Source organism: Ambystoma mexicanum, chromosome 6q, assembly GCF_040938575.1.
Source record: "Ambystoma mexicanum isolate Mex_15411 chromosome 6q, UKY_AmexF1_1, whole genome shotgun sequence".
NCBI lineage: Eukaryota > Metazoa > Chordata > Amphibia > Caudata > Ambystomatidae > Ambystoma > Ambystoma mexicanum.
The window spans coordinates 1671333683-1671353325 of NC_090937.1; the positions used below are offsets into that span (position 1 = coordinate 1671333683).

The following is a 19643-nucleotide window of genomic DNA, read 5'->3' on the forward strand; positions in this document are numbered from 1 at the left end:
TCTCATAGACAGATAGGTCCAATATGGCCTTGTCCAGGGGCTCCGCACTCTGATTGCAACCGCCAATTATATTGCATACATGCCAACCCTCACTTTTTAGGCGCAAGAGACTCCTGATTTTAAATGCAAAATATTGCTATTTTTCACGTTTTCCCACTTAAAATAATTCTGGCCCCAATGCATTCCTGTGGGGGATTGAATTTCTTCTGATTTCTCTGAAGCAATCTCCCTTCCAGCAGCAGCTTCAGAATGTTGGCATGTATGATGTATGGTATTGCATATAGGACAACACTCCCGATTTAGGGGGGAGACTCCTGATTTTTCTTTTAAAAATGTAGCTATTTTTCTCCCTCCTCAAATAGATCTAATCCCAATGCATCTCAATAGGACAATTCAATTTCCCCCCTTTGGGTGCCAAGTTTTTGCTCCGATGTGCTGCAAAATATTGGCATATATAGTATTGCGTAAGGCTTACATGCCAACCCTTCTGATTTAGGCGGGTGTCTCTGGATTTTTTCATTAAAAAAAATTGTGCTATTTTTTACTGTCTCCCGCCAAATGTAACTATATCCCCAATGCAATCCTATGGAAAAAATGCATTCTTCCGATTTCTGTGATAAAATCTCCCCCTCAGGGGCTCCAGAATGTTGGCATGTCTGGCAAGGTTACATTTTTTAGCCAGTACACAAGTAAATAAAAAAAGCTTTGCTCCATCAGCGAATAACAGTGATTTTATTTTTCAAGGAGCTGAAAATCAGGCCACCTGTGTTGTTTAGCCACAGCATTTTTTTACACATTTAAGAAGTATAACAGTTGACTTCCATTACCCTAACTTTAGCCCTGGCTCCCACCCCCGCCCCCCAGCCCATGGGGGTCATTTCCATGCATGCCAAATCTCCCTAGGAGACAGATTCCCCACTAAACACCCCAAGATATTGCTGTGAGCCTCTTTGCTGTCATTTTCTGCTGTCCATTTCGCAGCTTGTACCATTATTGTGTGGGCGGGGCCTGTTTCCGTCTTATCTTTGTATGCGGTTGTGCTTATTCCGGAGGGTGTCACCGACTGCCGAGGGGGCGTGTCCTGGGTTATTCCCCATTCCCCGGGGTCAGGCAGGAAGGATTTGTATTGACTCCTCGGGCCCAGTCCCAGCTTTGGGGGCAGCACAGAGCGGTGCAGGTGCAGCAGGTGAGAGAAGGAAGAATGCACACTGCACTGGGGGTGCAGGGGATGTGGAGCTGAGGTGGGGGCAGCACAGAGTGGTGCAGGTGCAGCAGGTGAGAGAAGAGGATGCACACTGCCCTGAGGATCCAGGGGTTGTGGATCTGAGGTGGGGGCAGCACAGAGCGGTGCAGGTGCAGCAGGTGAGAGAAGAGGATGCACACTGCCCTGGCACACTGCCCTAGGGGTGCAGGGGATGTGGAGCTGAGGTGGGGGTAGCACAGAGCGGTGCAGGTGCAGCTGGTGAGAGAGGGAAGGATGCACACTGCCCCGGGGATCTGGAGCTGAGGTGGGGGTAGCACAGAGCGGTGCAGGTGAGACAAGAGAGGATGCACACTGCCCTGGCACACTGCCCTGGGGATGCAGGGGATGGGGAGCTGAGGTGGGGGTAGCACAGAGCGGTGCAGGTGCAGCAGGTGAGAGAAGGAAGAATGCACACTGCACTGGGGGTGCAGGGGATGTGGAGCTGAGGTGGGGGCAGCACAGAGTGGTGCAGGTGCAGCAGGTGAGAGAAGAGGATGCACACTGCCCTGGGGATGCAGGGGATGTGGAGCTGAGGTGGGGGCACCACAGAGCGATGCAGGTGCAGCAGGTGAGAGAGGGAAGGATGCACACTGCCCTGGGGATTCAGGGGATGTGGAGCTGAGGTGGGGCCTGCACAGAGCGGTGCAGGTGCGGCTGGTGAGAGAGGGAAGGATGCACACTGCCCTGGGGATGCAGGCGATGTGGAGCTGAGGTGGCTGCACAGAGCGGTGCAGGTATAGCAGGTGAGAGAGGGAAGGATGCACACTGCCCTGGGGATTCAGGGGATGTGGAGCTGAGGTGGGGCCTGCACAGAGCGGTGCAGGTGCGGCTGATGAGAGAGGGAAGGATGCACACTGCCCTGGGGATGCAGGCGATGTGGAGCTGAGGTCGGGGCTGCACAGAGCGGTGCAGGTGCAGCAGGTGAGAGAGGAGAGGATGCACACTGTCCTGGGGATGCAGGGGATGTGGAGCTGAGGTGGGGCAGCACAGAGCGGTGCAGGTGCAGCAGGTGAGAGAGGGAAGGATGCACACTGTCCTGGGGATGCAGGGGATGTGGAGCTGAGGTGGGGGCAGCACAGAGCGCTGCAGGTGCAGCAGGTGAGAGAGGGAAGGATGCACACTGCCCTGGGGATGCAAGGGATGTGGAGCTGAGGTGGGAGCTGCACAGAGCGATACAGGTGCATCAGAGGAGAGAGGGAAGGATGTACACTGCCCTGGAGGTGAAGGGGATGTGGAGCTGAGGTGGAGGCAGCACAGAGCGGTGCAGGTGCAGCAGGTGAGAGAGGGAAGGATGCACACTGCCCCGGGGATGCAGGGGATGTGGAGCTGAGGTGGGGGATGCACAGAGCGGTGCAGGTGCAGCAGGTGAGAGAAGGAAGGTTGCACTCTGGCCTGGAGATGCAGGGGATGTGGAGCTGAGGTGGGGGCAGCACAGAGCGGTGCAGGTGAGAGAGGGAAGGATGCACACTGCCCTGGGGATGCAGGGGATGTGGAGCTGAGGTGGGGGCTACACAGAGCGGTGCAGGTGAGAGAGGGAAGGATGCACACTGCCCTGGGGATGCAGGGGATGTGGAGCTGAGGTGGGGGCTACACAGAGCGGTGCAGGTGCAGCTGGTGAGAAAGGGAAGGATGCACACTGCCCCGGGGATGTGGAGCTGAGGTGGGGACTGCACAGAGCGGTGCAGGTGCAGCAGGTGAGAGAGGGAAGGTTGCACTCTGGCCTGGAGATACAGGGGATGTGGTGCTGAGGTGGGGGCAGCACAGTGCGGTGCAGGTGAGAGAGGGAAGGATGCACACTGCCCTGGGGATGCAGAGGATGTGGAGCTGAGGTGGGGGCTACACAGAGCGGTGCAGGTGCAGCTGGTGAGAGAGGGAAGGATGCACCCTGCCCTGGGGATGCGGGGGATGTGGAGCTGAGGTGGGGGCTGCACAGAGCGGTGCAGGAGCAGCTGGTGAGAGAGGGAAGGATGCACACTGCCCTGGGGATGCAGGGGATGTGGAGCTGAGGTGGGGGCTGCACAGAGCGGTGCAGGTGCAGCAGGTGAGAGAGGGAAGGTTGCACTCTGGCCTGGAGATGCAGGGGATGTGGAGCTGAGGTGGGGGCAGCACAGTGCGGTGCAGGTGAGAGAGGGAAGGATGCACACTGCCCTGGGGATGCGGGGGATGTGGAGCTGAGGTGGGGGCACCACAGAGCGATGCAGGTGCAGCAGGTGAGAGAGGGAAGGATGCACACTGCCCTGGGGATTCAGGGGATGTGGAGCTGAGGTGGGGCCTGCACAGAGCGGTGCAGGTGCGGCTGGTGAGAGAGGGAAGGATGCACACTGCCCTGGGGATGCAGGCGATGTTGAGCTGAGGTGGCTGCACAGAGCGGTGCAGGTTTAGCAGGTGAGAGAGGGAAGGATGCACACTGCCCTGGGGATTCAGGGGATGTGGAGCTGAGGCGGCGCCTGCACAGAGCGGTGCAGGTGCGGCTGGTGAGAGAGGGAAGGATGCACACTGCCCTGGGGATGCAGGCGATGTGGAGCTGAGGTCGGGGCTGCACAGAGCGGTGCAGGTGCAGCAGGTGAGAGAGGAGAGGATGCACACTGTCCTGGGGATGCAGGGGATGTGGAGCTGAGGTGGGGGCAGCACAGAGCGCTGCAGGTGCAGCAGGTGAGAGAGGGAAGGATGCACACTGCCCTGGGGATGCAAGGGATGTGGAGCTGAGGTGGGAGCTGCACAGAGCGATACAGGTGCATCAGAGGAGAGAGGGAAGGATGTACACTGCCCTGGAGGTGAAGGGGATGTGGAGCTGAGGTGGAGGCAGCACAGAGCGGTGCAGGTGCAGCAGGTGAGAGAGGGAAGGATGCACACTGCCCTGGGGATGCAGGGGATGTGGAGCTGAGGTGGGGGATGCACAGAGCGGTGCAGGTGCAGCAGATGAGAGAAGGAAGGTTGCACTCTGGCCTGGAGATGCAGGGGATGTGGAGCTGAGGTGGGGGCAGCACAGAGCGGTGCAGGTGAGAGAGGGAAGGATGCACATTGCCCTGGGGATGCAGGGGATGTGGAGCTGAGGTGGGGGCTACACAGAGCGGTGCAGGTGCAGCTGGTGAGAAAGGGAAGGATGCACACTGCCCCGGGGATGTGGAGCTGAGGTGGGGACTGCACAGAGCGGTGCGGGTGCAGCAGGTGAGAGAGGGAAGGTTGCACTCTGGCCTGGAGATGCAGGGGATGTGGAGCTGAGGTGGGAGCAGCACAGAGCGGTGCAGGTGAGAGAGGGAAGGTTGCACTCTGGCCTGGAGATGCAGGGGATGTGGAGCTGAGGTGGGGGCAGCACAGTGCGGTGCAGGTGAGAGAGGGAAGGATGCACACTGCCCTGGGGATGCAGGGGATGTGGAGCTGAGGTGGGGGCTACACAGAGCGGTGCAGGTGCAGCTGGTGAGAGAGGGAAGGATGCACACTGCCCTGGGGATGCGGGGGATGGGGAGCTGAGGTGGGGGCTGCACAGAGCGGTGCAGGAGCAGCTGGTGAGAGAGGGAAGGATGCACACTGCCCTGGGGATGCGGGGGATGTGGAGCTGAGGTGGGGGCAGCACAGAGCGGTGCAGATGCAGCAGGTGAGAGAGGGAAGGATGCACACTGCCCTGGGGATGCAGGGCATGTAGAGCTGAGGTGGGGGCTCGACTCAGAGGTTACCTCTGTGGACAAGCATACAGCCCCCATAGCCTGGAGTATAGAGATTAGATGCATATCTATATAGTTCCAGGGACACTTTACAGTGGCAGGCACGGCACAGGGATTTCCCAGGATCACACACTTTGGTTATGTGGTAAAGTCGGAATTCGGACGTAGGTACTTGACCACGTATTTTCCGGCTCAAATTGGTACAAATGTGTTGATGTTTGGACTAGAAAACCTAAAATGATGCTCGTTTTTCTAAAGATGACTTTAGAAGTGCACAAGTCACATGACGTGCAAACTTGACTGTGCACATCATTGTAGAAACATGTTGATTAAAAGAGTATGGGGTCATTTGTTTTGAATCCCAAATTGCACAGAGGGGACCAATGCGGTTTGCACTCTTTCGCAAAAGGGCCCTTTGCTTCAGTATTAATGGTTTCCACCAGGTTGTGGAAAAATATATAGTAAAACACACTCATTAGGGTTAAGGATTCTGTATACATCAAAAGTGGGCCCCCATGGTGTGTTGCATCTGGTCAGTCAAGGGTTGGTTGCCTGCAGGCTTCTGGTCTTTGGCACGCCTTGCAGAGTGGCATGCTGCTTGTAAAGACTGTCTCCCCATTGTGCATAGGTGGGGATTCTGTATTTGGGAAAAGGAGGGGAGGGAAGGGTAGTTGAGCGATCAGTGGTTGGTACATGGGTGAGGAGGCTGGGAAGTGGTAGGAGGGGGGTACTAGGAGAGTGCAGAAAGCAGGAAAGCAAGCCTATAACATGTCAAGCTCGGACACAGGGTGTGGTGCAGGCGTAAAGGGGGTGCACTGATGGCAGCTGTGTGGATGTGGCATCTGCTGATAGTGTGGCATTGCACTCAGTGTGCACTGTGGGGATGTGGCCCTCGCTGCTAGAGTGGCATTGCACTGAATGTACACTGTGTGTACTGTGTGGCTGTGGCCCCCCGCTGCTAGAGTGACGTTGTACACTGTGTCTACTCTGTGGATGTGGCTCCTGCTGCTAGTGTGGCATTGCACTGTGTACTGTGTGGATGTAGTTACTGCTGCTAGAGTGGCATTGCACTGAGTGTATACTGTGTGGATGTGGCTCCTGCTGCTAGTGCGGCATTGTACCGAGTGTGTACTGTGTGCGTGTAGCCCCCGCTGCTTGATTGGAATTGCACTGAGTGTACACTGTGTGTACTGTGTGGCTGTTGCCACCCCCCCCTCCCTGCTAGAGTGGCATTGTACACTGTGTGTGTATTGTGTGGATGTGGCTCCTGCTGCTAAAGTGGCATTGCACTGTGTGTGTACTAGTTGTACCGTGGCTCCTGCTGCTAGTGTGGCATTGCACTGAGTGTGCACTGGTTGTACTGTGGCTCCTGCTGCTAGTGTGGCATTGCACTGAGTGTGTACTAGTTGTACCGTGGCTCCTGCTGCTAGTGTGGCATTGCACTGTGTGTGCACTGGTTGTACTGTGGCTCCTGCTGCTAGTGTGGCATTGCACTGAGTGTGTACTGTGTGGATGTGGCTCCTGCTGCTAAAGTGGCATTGCTCTGCTGCTGGACACTTCTGTAGGGAACCCTCCCTACTGAGGCTCCCCCTTACTAGAAAGGTACTGCTTGGGATATATAGTACTGGCAAGGCACTTCTGGATAAGGATGAGGCTGCTTGGGTTCTTTATCACTGAGCACAGGGATGTAGGAAGCTCACACCGCTGCACTTTACTGCACTTCACAAGAAGACGTATTGCAGCCAAAGCAGTGCCCTTCCTGGTTGCTTTATAATCTTGCTGTGTGGGCAATGCTTAATTGCGATGCCCTCTTGGTGAGAGCTGGTCACACGGAAAGGAAAAGGCACAATCAGCCACAAGGATGGCAGTACGTACAGTGTGTGCAATACTGGCATGTACAGGTTAGAGTTGGGTCGAGGTGTAAGGGGATGGATAGTGTTGTAGGTTAACATGCAGTTGAAATCGAGCATTCAATAAATCAATTAGGCAAGTAAGACACAGAGCCAGTCTTTGGTGCGTCTAACTCTTTACTTAATGAAGCGCGAACTGCCTAACGGACGGTAAGCCCGCCCCTTCTAACACGTGGGTCGCAGCCCACTGGAAACCAGAACAATAGAAAGTAGACTCACGCCAATAGTAACAATGAAAATAGGACATTACATCTCCCCCTCCTTAGCATATAACTAGGTCTGTTAGTTCATCTCCTCTATCCATTTTCATGGCTTGCGTATAGTCCTTCGCGAAGGGCTGCGTGCAGCTGGATATGCATTTGTGTTTGGATTGTTGCTATCACTGTCATCAGCATCTCTGTCCTCTTCTCTGTATTCAGAGTCTCTGGGCCTCATTACGAGTATGGAGGTAGTTTACCGGCATGGCTACCCCCATACTGGGTATCGGGTACGGGTCCCTGGAATGGGGAAATACCAGGCCATTACGACCTTGGAGGGCCCGGTAATTCCCTTTCCCGGGACCCGGTACATCCCCATTCCCATTTGAGCCTCCATAGGGCTCAAATTGGAATGGGGAGGATGCTAACAACGGGCCCGTTAAAGACGGGCCCGTTGTTAGCATCCTGGTCTGCTAGCGGGTCCCGCTAAGGGCGTCTGGTTTTACCAGACGCCCTTACCGGGATCCACAAGCAGACCTCATAAGGAGGTGGTAGAGGGTTAGCGGCACCGGCAGCTCTACTGGTGCCGTTAACCCTCTACCACCTCGGTCATAATGAGGCCCTCTGTCTGAAGACTTGTCTGCCATGGTCATTGCAGTACTTGCTTGTTGTCTGTCGCCCTAAAAAGTCCAGAAGAAAGATGAGTTTCGTATAATGGTGCCTTGTGGGCTTGCAGCAGTTATCATTGACCCATGTATGTGGGTTACAGTCATAGGTTCTGGCTTGAATGCTGGGTAATCTTTGGCATTTTGGTTTTGTCTTACCAGGACCTGGTCACCTATTTGAATAGAGCTTGGTCTCGCTTGTCTCTGGAGGTCTGCATATTCTTTCATCTTTGTTTTACTTTCCTTGTCTTTCGCTCTTGCAGTGTCGATGTAGGTGGTGGGCAGAGCGGCATGGGAGTTGTGTGGTAGCATGGACCTTACTACTCGTCCAAACATCAGGGTGGACGGACATTCCCCCGTCGAGCTGTGAGGTGTGTTCCTATATTCGCGGAATAGTTTGCAGATGGCCTCCATAAATTATCCGTTGGTGATGGAACAAACTTGGAGCGTGCATTTTAGATTGTTCATGCATTTCTCTGCCATTCCATTCGCCTCTGGCCATAGTGGTGTGATCTTGCGATACTGGAAGCCCAAGTGTTCTGGGAACATGGCGAAGTCATGTCCACTGAATGGTGGGCCGTTGTCTGACTTTACTATAGATGGGATTCCATAGTCTGCAAAAGTTTTGTCCAACGCTGGTATTACTGCCTGGACACTCGAGTGGATGAGGTGCACTTGACGATCACTAGCACATATTTACTATTTGCCAGGGGCCCAAACATGTCAATGGCCACTTCATCCCATACTTGCAGGGGCATTGCAGATGTTTTGAGTGGCTCTAGGAATGTGCGTGGGGCAACTGCCTGGCATGCAAGGCACTTTCCTAATAATTGTTCCACCTTTTCGTCCATCTGGGGAAGCCCACTTTGGTTCTGAGCTGTCGTTTGGTCGACTCTATTCCCCTATGTCCCGAGTGTGCGAGGGCTAGCATTTGTTCCTGCAGACTAGATGGAATGACGATTAGGTTTTCTTTCAATAAAAGGCCTTCCGGCAATGTTGATAGGGTGTGTCTGATGAGTTTGAAGGTGCAGAATTGTCTTTCTTCACTTGATGATGGAGTTTGTCCGTGATTGCACTTGTTGTACCGTTCATTAGACCTCAGGCACTCTTGTATGGTTTGAAGTAGGTGGTCGCTTTGCTTGGCTTCTAGCACATGAGCTGTCGTGATGTATTTGGGGAGCGCATTGCTTAGCAGGTCATTTAAGTATTGATTGGCTTTGGCTGACTGACGTTCGTCGTGAGCTGGAAGCGGGTACCTGGATAGAAAATCTGCCATGTTGTTGTCCTTACCTGGGTGATGTATGATTCTGATGGAATATTCCTGTAGCCTTAATCCACACCTGCCGATGAGTGGCGGCATCTTAGAAGTTGGTTTGCCGTATATGGTGGTGAGGGCCTGGTGGTCAGTGATGATTGTGAATGGGCACCCATACAGAAATAGGTGGTAGTGTTCACATGCCCATAAAACCTCCAGGCTTTCCTTCTCGAGTTGAGAATATGCATATTCAGTTGCAGAAACACTGTGGCTTGCGTAGGCTACAGTGCATCTCCGGGAGTCTGGTGACGCAACTGGCTTGGATTGTGCCAGTATCACTCCTAGCCCCACCGGGCTGGCGTCTACTGTTAGAGCAACTGAATACTTGAAATGGAGCGAGTTTCCTCGTAGTGTAGACGAAGAAGTCTTCCAAATAATGTACCTGTCTGATTGTTAGAATTCACAACCAGAATGGTCTATTAATGGAAAGATAGGAGACCAATGACACTGGCGTTGTAAAACTGGACACAAGGTAGGCAGGAGTACAGGGGGGCGTGGCTTGGCGGCCATGCGAGAGTGAGCAGATTCCGAGAGGCTCCCATCAGATCCGACCAAAGATCCTGAGAAAGGCGTATATTAGGAAAAGAAAACCCAAACAAACGCCAGGGAAAGGCGTCGGAAGACCCAAGGCACACACGGGAGAAGACCCGACGAAAAACGGAGGCCAGAAGAGCAAAAACGAGAAGAGACAGAGACGCGCGGCACCACCAACAAAATGGCGGGCGCGCGGAGCTGAAAAAGAGACCCGCGGCCGAAGGGAAGGAGTGGAACCGGGCGAGATAGCTGAGTAACATCCAGGACCGAAACACCACCAGAGAGGCAGAAATCCGAGACGCCAACTGCAGAGATAGCCGCGCGACACCGACCCGGAGAAGGTGAAGACGGCGCGGCTCAAGAACAAGAACAGGAAGCAGCCCGCGGACTGAGCTGGAGAACAGCTTTCCCCAGCCGATGCGGAGACGATGCGGAGACGAGCAGCGGCAGCGGGGGCCTAGTGGAACAACAAAAGAACCTGAACGGTGAGGCAGCGGAGGCGAGGGGAGACCCACAGACCGAGCCCCAGAAGAGCGGAGGTGAGCGTCAACGGCGGAGAGCCAAAAGGGCGACGCGGGACCCCGAGAGACGAGGCGGCGGAGACTGGGAGACGACCCGTGGACCGGACCGAGAGAGCCCTCCCCTGACGCGGAGGAGTGTAGAAGCGGCGGAGGCCCAGCAGAACAACCGGAGAACCCGGAAGGCGAGGCAGAACGGATCGAAAGCGGCCTACAGACTGAACCGAGGCAGATTCCCTCGCGTCGAAGCGGAGGTGAGCAGCAGCAGAGCAGCAACGAGGGATCCCACAACGAGAAGAAACGGAGAGCGAAGAGCGATCCATAGGCCGGACCGCAGAAGAGCCTCTCCCGACCGACACGGAAGTGAGCAGCAACGACGGAGACCCAGCAGTGCAGCGAGGGACCTCGAGAAGAGAGACAGCGGAGAACGAGAGGCGGCCCACGGACTAGACCCAGAACAACCCTCCCCCTGCCAACGCGGAAGGTGCGTAGCAGCAGCAGCGGAACCCGATAGGAGAAGCAGGGAAGGATACGAGGCGCCCACAGATCGGATCGTTGAAGAAGAGCCCTTACCTGCCAGTCCGGAGCGGAACCGAGGGAGACAGCAGATCAACGCCCAGCCCAGCAGGATCGGAGCATCACCCGACCGGCAGCGAGACAAGGCACCGACGGCAGCAACAGGAAGAGAAGCCCGAGACAGCACTACAGAAGCAGCGCGACACCAAACGGGGAAGGAAGAAAGCGCCGAGACCCACGGACAGGAAGCGGCCCACAGATCGAACCGAAGAAGAGCCCTTCCCTGCCGCAGAGGTGACTAGCAGAGCCGGCAAAGCAGCGGGAGATCCCGAGCAGGGAGGTAACGCCGAGACACGGGAACCAGGCCCAGGGAACAAGAGACATACCGCGGGGCGGGTCAGGAAACCCGAGACCTAACAGAGACGACATAAGAGAAGAAGGTAGCCGCCGTAGTAACGAGGAGAGCAAAAGAATTACAAACAGACCCGGACACCACCCCAACCAGCTGCCTCACAGATAACCAGCAAGCGGGGGAGAGAACGTAACAGTCACTACAAACCACAAATCCACCCAGCACAAACGGACCCCCCCCACACAGGCAGAAGCTGGGGGAAGAGCCGCCTCACGCAAGGCACAGACTCCAACCACCCAAAAGCGAGAGGGAAGAGAACACCGGAGAGAGACACGGCAAACGAACAAAGAGGGTAAAGACACAGAGAGAAATCGCTTAATAAAAAGGTAACACACGCAGGAAGAGTGGAAGCGAGTGTGGGAATTGAGCAAGGACCCACTGAAGCACAAACGAAACCAGACTGAATAGGGCCCAACTACAGGCCAAGAGCAGTGGGTACTAACATGCCAGACAAGCCTAAAAGCGGCAGAGGGAGACAAACAGTCATGGAGACATTCACCCGGAAGAACGACGACCAGCAGCCAGGGGCTGAGGAGAAAGACACGCCGGAGTCATACGCCACGCAAGGAGAGATCAGGCAAGTGGAAAGCAGCATACTGGAAGCCATAGGGGCGTTAAAGACGTCGATAGAAGGCAAGTTAGACGCAGTGATGGTAGATGTGGGACTTCTTAGACAAGATACGAGAAACCTGGCGGAAAGGATGACAACAGTGGAACAACAAGCACAGAGTAACTCAGTGGAAGTGTCCGCCTCGCGAACACAAATGTCGGAAGCACTGGAAAGAATTAATATACTAGAACGCAGAGCTGAAGACGCAGAAGGCAGGGCCCGGCGCAACAACGTACGAATAGTGGGGCTGCCAGAGGGGGAGGAAGGAAGGGACCCCACGAACTACATAGAGAACCTCCTGATCCAAGAAGTGGGAGCAGAGACCCTATCCCAAGGCTTCGTGGTAGAAAGGGCACACCGGGCGCTGACTAGAAGACCGCGCCCAGGAGCACCACCAAGACCAATGATCGCAAAAATTATGAACTTTAAGGATAGGGAAAAAATCCTGACTTTCTCGAGAGAAGGAGGGAACATCACAAGGAACGGGGCCAGGATAACGATATATCCAGACTATACGGTACTTGTGCAAAAGCAGAGAGCCCAGTTCTGGCAGACCAAAGAGCGCCTTCGAGCGGCAGGGGTGAAATTCATGCTGCTGTATCCAGCCAAACTAAAAATACTGCATGACGGAAAAACACAGATCTTCGAGACAACGACCGACGCCCAGGAGTGGATGGACCAGCGCGGGATTCCACAGTCGGCAGAGAGGAACGAGCGAAACAGAAACAACCCCCAGCAAAATAGAGACTAGAACCGGGCACGACAAGTATACCCAACGCTACTAGAGCAAGAACAAGACGGTAAAGATGCCCTACCGGGAAGTAACGAAAAGGAGCAACCGACAGCCACCAAGTTGAAAAGCCAACAGTAAAGAGACTTACAAAGGGAGCACAAGACTCGGGGAGGGGGAACCGCCAAGACCCACAGAGAAGCCCCAGTAAAAACAATGTTTATAGTGTCAGTTTCAAGACACTACGCCGCGACAGGCAAGGCCGAGGAGGAAAAAGCGGCACCTGGAAAGCGGTGGAGCCCGAGCAGAGGAGGGGAGGCTGGGCGTTTGTTGACGTTATTTGGGTTAACAGTTAAAACAGTTGGGAAGTTAAGGCAAAGCCCGCAAAGAGAGGAGGAGAGCGGAAGAGGAAATAACAGTTGTCACACACAAAGAATCGGCAAGGAAAACAAATTCAGGGGACAGTACCCACAAACAAAAAGCTGGTGGGAAGCACGAGGCAAGACCGCCCACAACAAAGAGCGGCCAACAGAGAGAGAACCGACCCGAGAGAGGAAACGAACGGACGATTCAAAACTCAACAGCCAGAAGAAGGGACACAGATCCCCGGCAGGAACACACCGAGAGGATAAGACACCGAGCGAGCCCATGGGAAAGAACAGGCCGCAAGCGCTAGTCCCCACAAGGACCGAGATGTCTTAAGAATTGTCACGTGGAATGTCAGGGGGATGAACGCATACGTCAAGAGGCTAAGGATTTATACCTGGTTAAACAAAACAAGGACCCACATTGCACTGTTGCAAGAGACGCACCTGACGGCGGAAAAACAGGCCAAAATAAAGAAAAAATGGGGAGGCCAGATGTATAGTGCAACATACTCCAACTACTCCAGAGGAGTCATAACCTGGGTCGCCCCGGGCGTCCCATTCCAGCTCATCAACCAAGAGAAAGACATGGAAGGGAGAATCCTGGTAGTCCATGGAATGTTAGAAAATCGGGAGATATGCCTCGTGAACACCTATGCCCCTAACCACGACGCTACGGCCTTCTTCAGAACGCTCCCGCCCCGGCTGGCCCCGTACAGGAATGCAACGATGATCTGGGCAGGCGACCATAATTGCACACTGGACCCCCGGCTGGACAGGTCGGATAATAAGCACAAGAGAGCGGCGCCGCCAGCGAGAGCACTACAACAGATACTAGACCAGCTCGGACTCGAGGACGTCTGGAGGAAGGTACATGGGGAAGAGAGGGGATATACGCATTATAGTGCCCCACATAAGACATTCACACGGATAGACTACCTGTTTACGGGCAAGGAGACACTGGGGGAATTCACTGAGGCATACATACATGCGCGAACCCTATCTGACCACGCCCCCCAGACGATCACATGGGCGCACACACACAGGAGAGCCCCTATACCAACATGGAGGTTGAGGGCAGAGGCATTATTGGACGCGGGCTTCCAGGAACACATCCAAAGTGTAATAGAAGACTATTTTGAACATAATGAGGGTAGTGTGGAAAGCACAGGAATGGTCTGGGAGGCCTTCAAGGTGGTAGTCAGAGGGGAGGCGATGGGAAAAATGGGAGGTCTCAGACGAGAAACCCTAGCACAACTAGACGAGTTAGAAAGGAAAATCGAGAAGGCTGAGAGACAAGCGGGGGAGAAGGGGGCGGAACAAGAGAACCTCACCACCCTGCGACAACAGTGCGTGGAGACCTGGGAAAGATTGGGACGACTAGACTACGGGAAATATATACAGAAATTACATGCTGAGGGGGACAAGCCTAGCAGACTCCTGGCCTGGCTAACCAAGCAGGAGACTAAGCGGGAGCCAATTAATGAAATTCAGAACAGCAAAGGAGAGGTGATAAGGTCCCAAGAGGGAATAAACGAGGTGTTCTCGCAGTTTTACGAGGATTTATACTCCAGGGTCCAGGAGGCAGAAGAGGGGGATCTGAAGGAAGCCCTCGCGGAAATTAGACTCCCACAATTGACGGAGGAACAGGCCCAAATATTAGACGCCCCTCTCACTGTAGAGGAACTAACGGAGGTAATCGCCCAGCTCCCGACGGGGAAATCTCCGGGGCCAGATGGGCTCCCGGGGGAATTTTACAAACAATATAAAAATGACATAGCCCCGAGACTGCTAGAAACACTAGAAGAAGCATACGAGAAAGGAAGACTCCCGAGTAGTATGTCAGAATCTATAATAATCCCGATCCTTAAACCGGACAAGCCCCCCCTCGAATGCGGTTCCTATAGACCGATTTCCCTGATAAACCAGGACTCCAAGATCCTGACGGCGGCACTAGCCAACCGCCTGAAAAGAGTGCTACCCACCCTGATCCACACGGACCAGACAGGGTACGTGCCAGAACGGAACACGTCCTGGAACCTGCGCAGACTCCACTATGTTATAGAAAGGACAAACCAGGAGGGAGGGGAGTGTGCTGTAGCCTCACTGGATGCAATCAAAGCATTCGATTTGGTGGGATGGGACTGGCTCCTGGGAACGCTCACCCACTATGGGATTGGACAAGGGTTTACAAGATGGATAGAACTACTATACAAAGACCCGAGAGCGAGAGTCAAGACGGGTAGACAAGTTTCTAGGGAATGGGGCATAGAGCGAGGCACAAAGCAGGGATGCCCCCTGTCCCCAATGTTATATATCCTGGCCCTGGAGCCGTTCGCAGTATTCCTAAGAACAGATTACAAAGACACGGGCATAGAGATAGACGGGGAAACACACCAGATATCCATATACGCAGCCGATATACTCCTTTACATACAGAACCCACGCACCCACCTGCAGGACTTACTAGAGGCGCTGCGCGCGTTTGGTAGGTTATCCGGAATAGTGGTCAACAGAGAAAAATCCGTGCTGTTTCCCCTGGCAGGCCTACGCGCAGTGCCGTCAGATCAATTACCCCCTCTGGGCATCACGTGGGCCCCGAACACCTTCAAATACCTAGGAGTGGAGATCTATCACGACACCAGGGAAACACACGCAGGTAACACACAAATAGCTTTAGACAAAATTGAAAGGGCTATGAAATTCTGGCAGACGCTACCGTTGGGCATGATAGGCCGGGCGGCACTACTAAAAATGACAGTCCTACCCCGACTCTTATATTACTTCACGAACATCCCATACAACATACCAAGGCCCTTCTTTAAGCGCCTACACACTATGGCGAGAACCTTCCTATGGGGAGGGGGACGAAACAGGGTGGCACTAAGCACACTACAGAGAAGCTATGAGTGGGGGGGCATCAAACTCCCAGATTTTGAATATTACTATTTGGCAGCACAACTCCAATTCGTGGTGCGATGGCTGGGCGAGGAGACCTCAATAGATGCAATAATTATTGGGCCAGCACTCCGGAAGTATCACCTGAGAGAATTATTATGGGTCAATGCCGCCCAAGCCAAAGACCTACCCAAAATAGCCCAACTAGGCCGAACACTATGGAAAAGAGCCTGGAAGACACAGGGCATACGAGACCCCTGCTCAAGACATATCCCACTGGCGGGGCTGGTGGACACCCGAGTGGCCAGCCTGACCACGTACAGGGCACAATGGGAAGACAAAGGTGTGGCCCAAATTGGGGACCTGTGGCGTGACGGACAGTGGGTTGAATTCCAGACCCTGATGGACGAACAGGATGTACACAGGGGCCAATTCATCCTGCACAATAGCCTAGTTCAGACAATAAAGAAGAGGTGGAGCACTATGCCAGAGCCAGAGGACACCGAAGGGGAACTAGAGGCATGGTACGATATATCCGAAGGAGGTCATACGGTGTCCAGACTCTATGAGCAAATACTGGGACACACCAACAAAAAAACACTAACAGCACGGATGAAGTGGGAAGAGGAACTGCAACAACCCTTCGAAGACGAAGAATGGAACAAAGTCCTCATGTACACAAAAAAGGTGTCCAGAAACGCCAGGTTCAGACAACTGCAGATATACATAGTACATAGAGCATATCTAACCCCCAAGAGAATGTCAAAGATGGGAGAAGGACAACCCCGGAGCTGCCCGCGGTGCGGAGACGAACAGGCCGACATGGTGCACATGTTCTGGTCGTGCCCGCAAATGGCAGACTTCTGGAACACGGTGAGAGAAAAGGCGTTGACAGCAGACATACAGATGCCAGCAAGAACGCCAGCAACATACCTATTGGGCCTGTTCCCAAGGGGACACCGGCAGATGACACACGTGGCAAAAATGAAGGATTTAATGACAATACTAGCGAAACGCCGCATAGCGATGGCATGGAACAAGAGCGAAGGCCCCTCGAAGGAAGGATGGTGGGCCGACCTACAAAAATGGGCAATAGCAGAGACGGCAGTCTGGGCGAGAGCTACACAAGGGGGAGAGAGCGACAGTGGAGCCAGACTACAAGCATGGAACTCCCTGGTGCAAGACCTGTTTGGCAGCGGAGGCGAGGACGATACGACTGACATTACCGATCCAGGTGACTCAGGAAACGATGAAATTGAACCGCCCACGTTGGGAGGCACTACATAATCCAGAAGAAGGGAACTAACGGGAGGAGAGAGACGAGGTCGTGACCAGCGCGGACTCTGAACAGTGCAACTCTAACTGGGAAAGACCAGCAAACACATGCAAAGACAAGACCAAGGGAAATTCCCAGGGAAAGGAGGGAGGCCACCAGGAGACTGGCCCCTCCACTACGAACTTGACAACGGCCGGCGCCGGCCCCGAGGCGGCAACGGACCACGAACATACTGCGGCAGCCTTTGGGGAGAGGGAGGGGGGGAGGAAGGGGGAAAGGAAAATGGGAAGGGGACTTTTGTTTCTGTTTTGTTTGTTCTCTCCCATTCCTTTTATGTTGTAAAACCAATAAAAAGAAGTTAAAAAAAATAAAAAAAAAAAAAAAAGGTAGGCAGGAGTACACACCACTGGCGTCGTAGAACTGGACACAAGGTAGGCTGAAGTACACACCCCCAGCTGAAGACAAGGCAATAGTCAATATCGTGTAACCAGGAAAACACTACACAATGTACCCAATAAAATGATATGCAGCCAAGTGAATTCACAGAGAGGGGAACCAGGAATTAAGAATTGGCAGAAACATGAAAGAGTCAAATTAGCAGAATAACAGTCTTACCGTATTGGACTCCTGTCCGACGGAAAAAACAGAGTTCAAGAGCAATTGACATGCGTGGCAAGTTCCTTTGATGGCAATAACGTACACCCAGAAGTCTCTAGTCCGTGTACTTAGTCCCAAAATTCAAAGTTATTTCCAGGCACTGTGCAAAGTTCCATGAAGCAAGGTGAGCAAGGTAAAGAAGACGAAATCCAAAGCCAATCCTATGAGTTTTCCAGGTCAGGCAACGTGCAGGCGGCAAGGTACTCAAACGTGTCCAAAGATAAACCCATGTCGTTCCGTGATCAGGCAGGAGGCAGGCAACGATGAGTTGAGTCGAAATCCAAAGGCAAAACAGCAGCGGTCCGTGGTCAGGCAGGGTGCAGGCGACAACAGCAGAATCAGAATCCAGAAATGCAAAACTATTAGCGGTCCGTGGTCATAGCGAGGAAGGCAAGAAGGAAAGTTTACAGAAACACAAAAAGCAAGGTCCGTAACGCCACCGAAGGTTGTCCAGAAGCGCCGACAACTTCAGTGGGAAGGGCTTAAGAAGGATGAATCATGTGACTGCATTGCGTGCTGCCATCAGCGCAGGGCGGGCCAACCTGCGGTGTAGAGGACGCCAGCGTTGCCAAGCGACCTTCCAGGCGTCCGGCTGCGTTCCAGGTAAGCAGAAAGTGTTATTCATGCGGCCCACATCCTTGTGAAAAAGCATGCAATTACGGGCGTGCCTACACTTGTATTTCGCTACTGCCCGCACTTTCCCTACTACCGTACCAGGACGGCAGGGAAACCTGACATCTACTGTCAGTTCAGTGTCAAGTTCTGGATCATAGTAGGCCATACACGATGCTGATGCAATGCGCTTTTTGATTTCCTGGAAGGCTCCCTCGCATGCACTTGACCAGTAGAATTCCTGGGGTTTCCGCATGAGTAGTCTGAGAGGCGTGCTCACTGATGCAAAGTCTTGGATGTAGTGCGTGCAGTATCTTGGCATTCCATGAGCGTACTGCTGACACGGAGGTGGGCGTAGGGGCCTCCATTAGTGCTTGCACCTTTTCAGGGTCGGCTATAGACTGTTGCTCGGAAATATGTGTCCAATGAATTTTAGCATTGATTTACTGATTTCACACTTGTCCGGGAGCGTGAGATGAGCATTTCCAGGAGCCATGCACACTCTTCTCAGGGTATCATCATGTCTTTCTTGTGTGGTGCCAAAGATTAAAATGTCATCACTATAATTTAAGCAATTTGGGATGTGCTTAATGACTTGGTGGATTTCATTGTGAAAGATTTTGGCCGCTGATGACACGCCAAAACTAAGCCTTTTGTATCTAAATAATCCCAAGTGTGTTGAGAATGTGGTGATGTATCTCGACGATGGGTGCTGTTCAAGCTGGTGGTAGCCCTTGTTTAAGTCCGATTTCGAGAACACATTTGCCCCATGGAGTAAATGCATCATATCATTCATCCAGAGGGCAAGGTGACATTCTCTTTCTATGGCTACGTTTGGGGCCCTTATGTCCACGCAGATGCGGATGGTGGTCTTGATCTCCTTTTTGGGCACGGGTACGATAGGGGATACCCACGGCGTTGGTCCTGATGCCGGTTCAATGATGTCTTGCTGTAATAGGGATTGAATGTCGTCTTCCCCATGCCCCTGGAAGTTGAGAGGGATGCTCCTGTAGTGTTGAGGAATGTACGAGTTTATATGTAGCTTGATCCGTTTGTCCTTTAATTTTCCCAAACCTTTGTAGAGTGCCAGAAACATTTTCTGTATTATGTCTTTCAGGCTGGTGGTGTAAGCAGACATAATTTGATACATGATGTGAATGAGGCCCATTTGGATGGCTGACTTGAAGCTCAGTATACTTCCGCCTGGTACTTCTCCTTTTATCACGTAGATTTTGACTCTTTGGCTTTTGTCTTTATATTGGCATGTAGCTGTGAACATGCCTCGAAAATTGAGGGGTTTGTTTGACCCGTAGGGGTAGATCACAGTGTCTGCTTCTTTTAACTCCTCTTTTGTGGCGAGAGACTTGTAAGTGTTGTCATTAATTACATTCACTGTTACACCTGTGTCAATTGGAAATTCTTGATTTTGACCATTTAATTGTAGTAGTAATGTTGGAGTATATTCTGCGGCTACGCTGTTGCCAACGGCATGGACGTACCCTCTCTTGCGGTCTCTACTGAAG

General features: G+C 53.3%; 1 protein-coding gene across 2 annotated transcripts in view; it reads left to right on the top strand.

Moving 5' to 3' along the window:
* The first annotated feature begins 1081 nt into the window (after nucleotides 1-1081).
* LOC138517027 (zinc finger protein 271-like) overlaps nucleotides 1082-19643 on the top strand; it is a 69964-nt gene continuing 51402 nt past the window's right edge. The window contains exon 1 of one of the 2 annotated variants that reach the window (XM_069632537.1): nucleotides 1082-1186. The gene's annotated coding sequence lies outside the window, so the exon portion shown is untranslated. Of the gene's footprint in view, nucleotides 1187-4044; nucleotides 4074-19643 lie in introns of those variants that run through there. The other variant, XM_069632538.1, reaches the window with a different exon arrangement.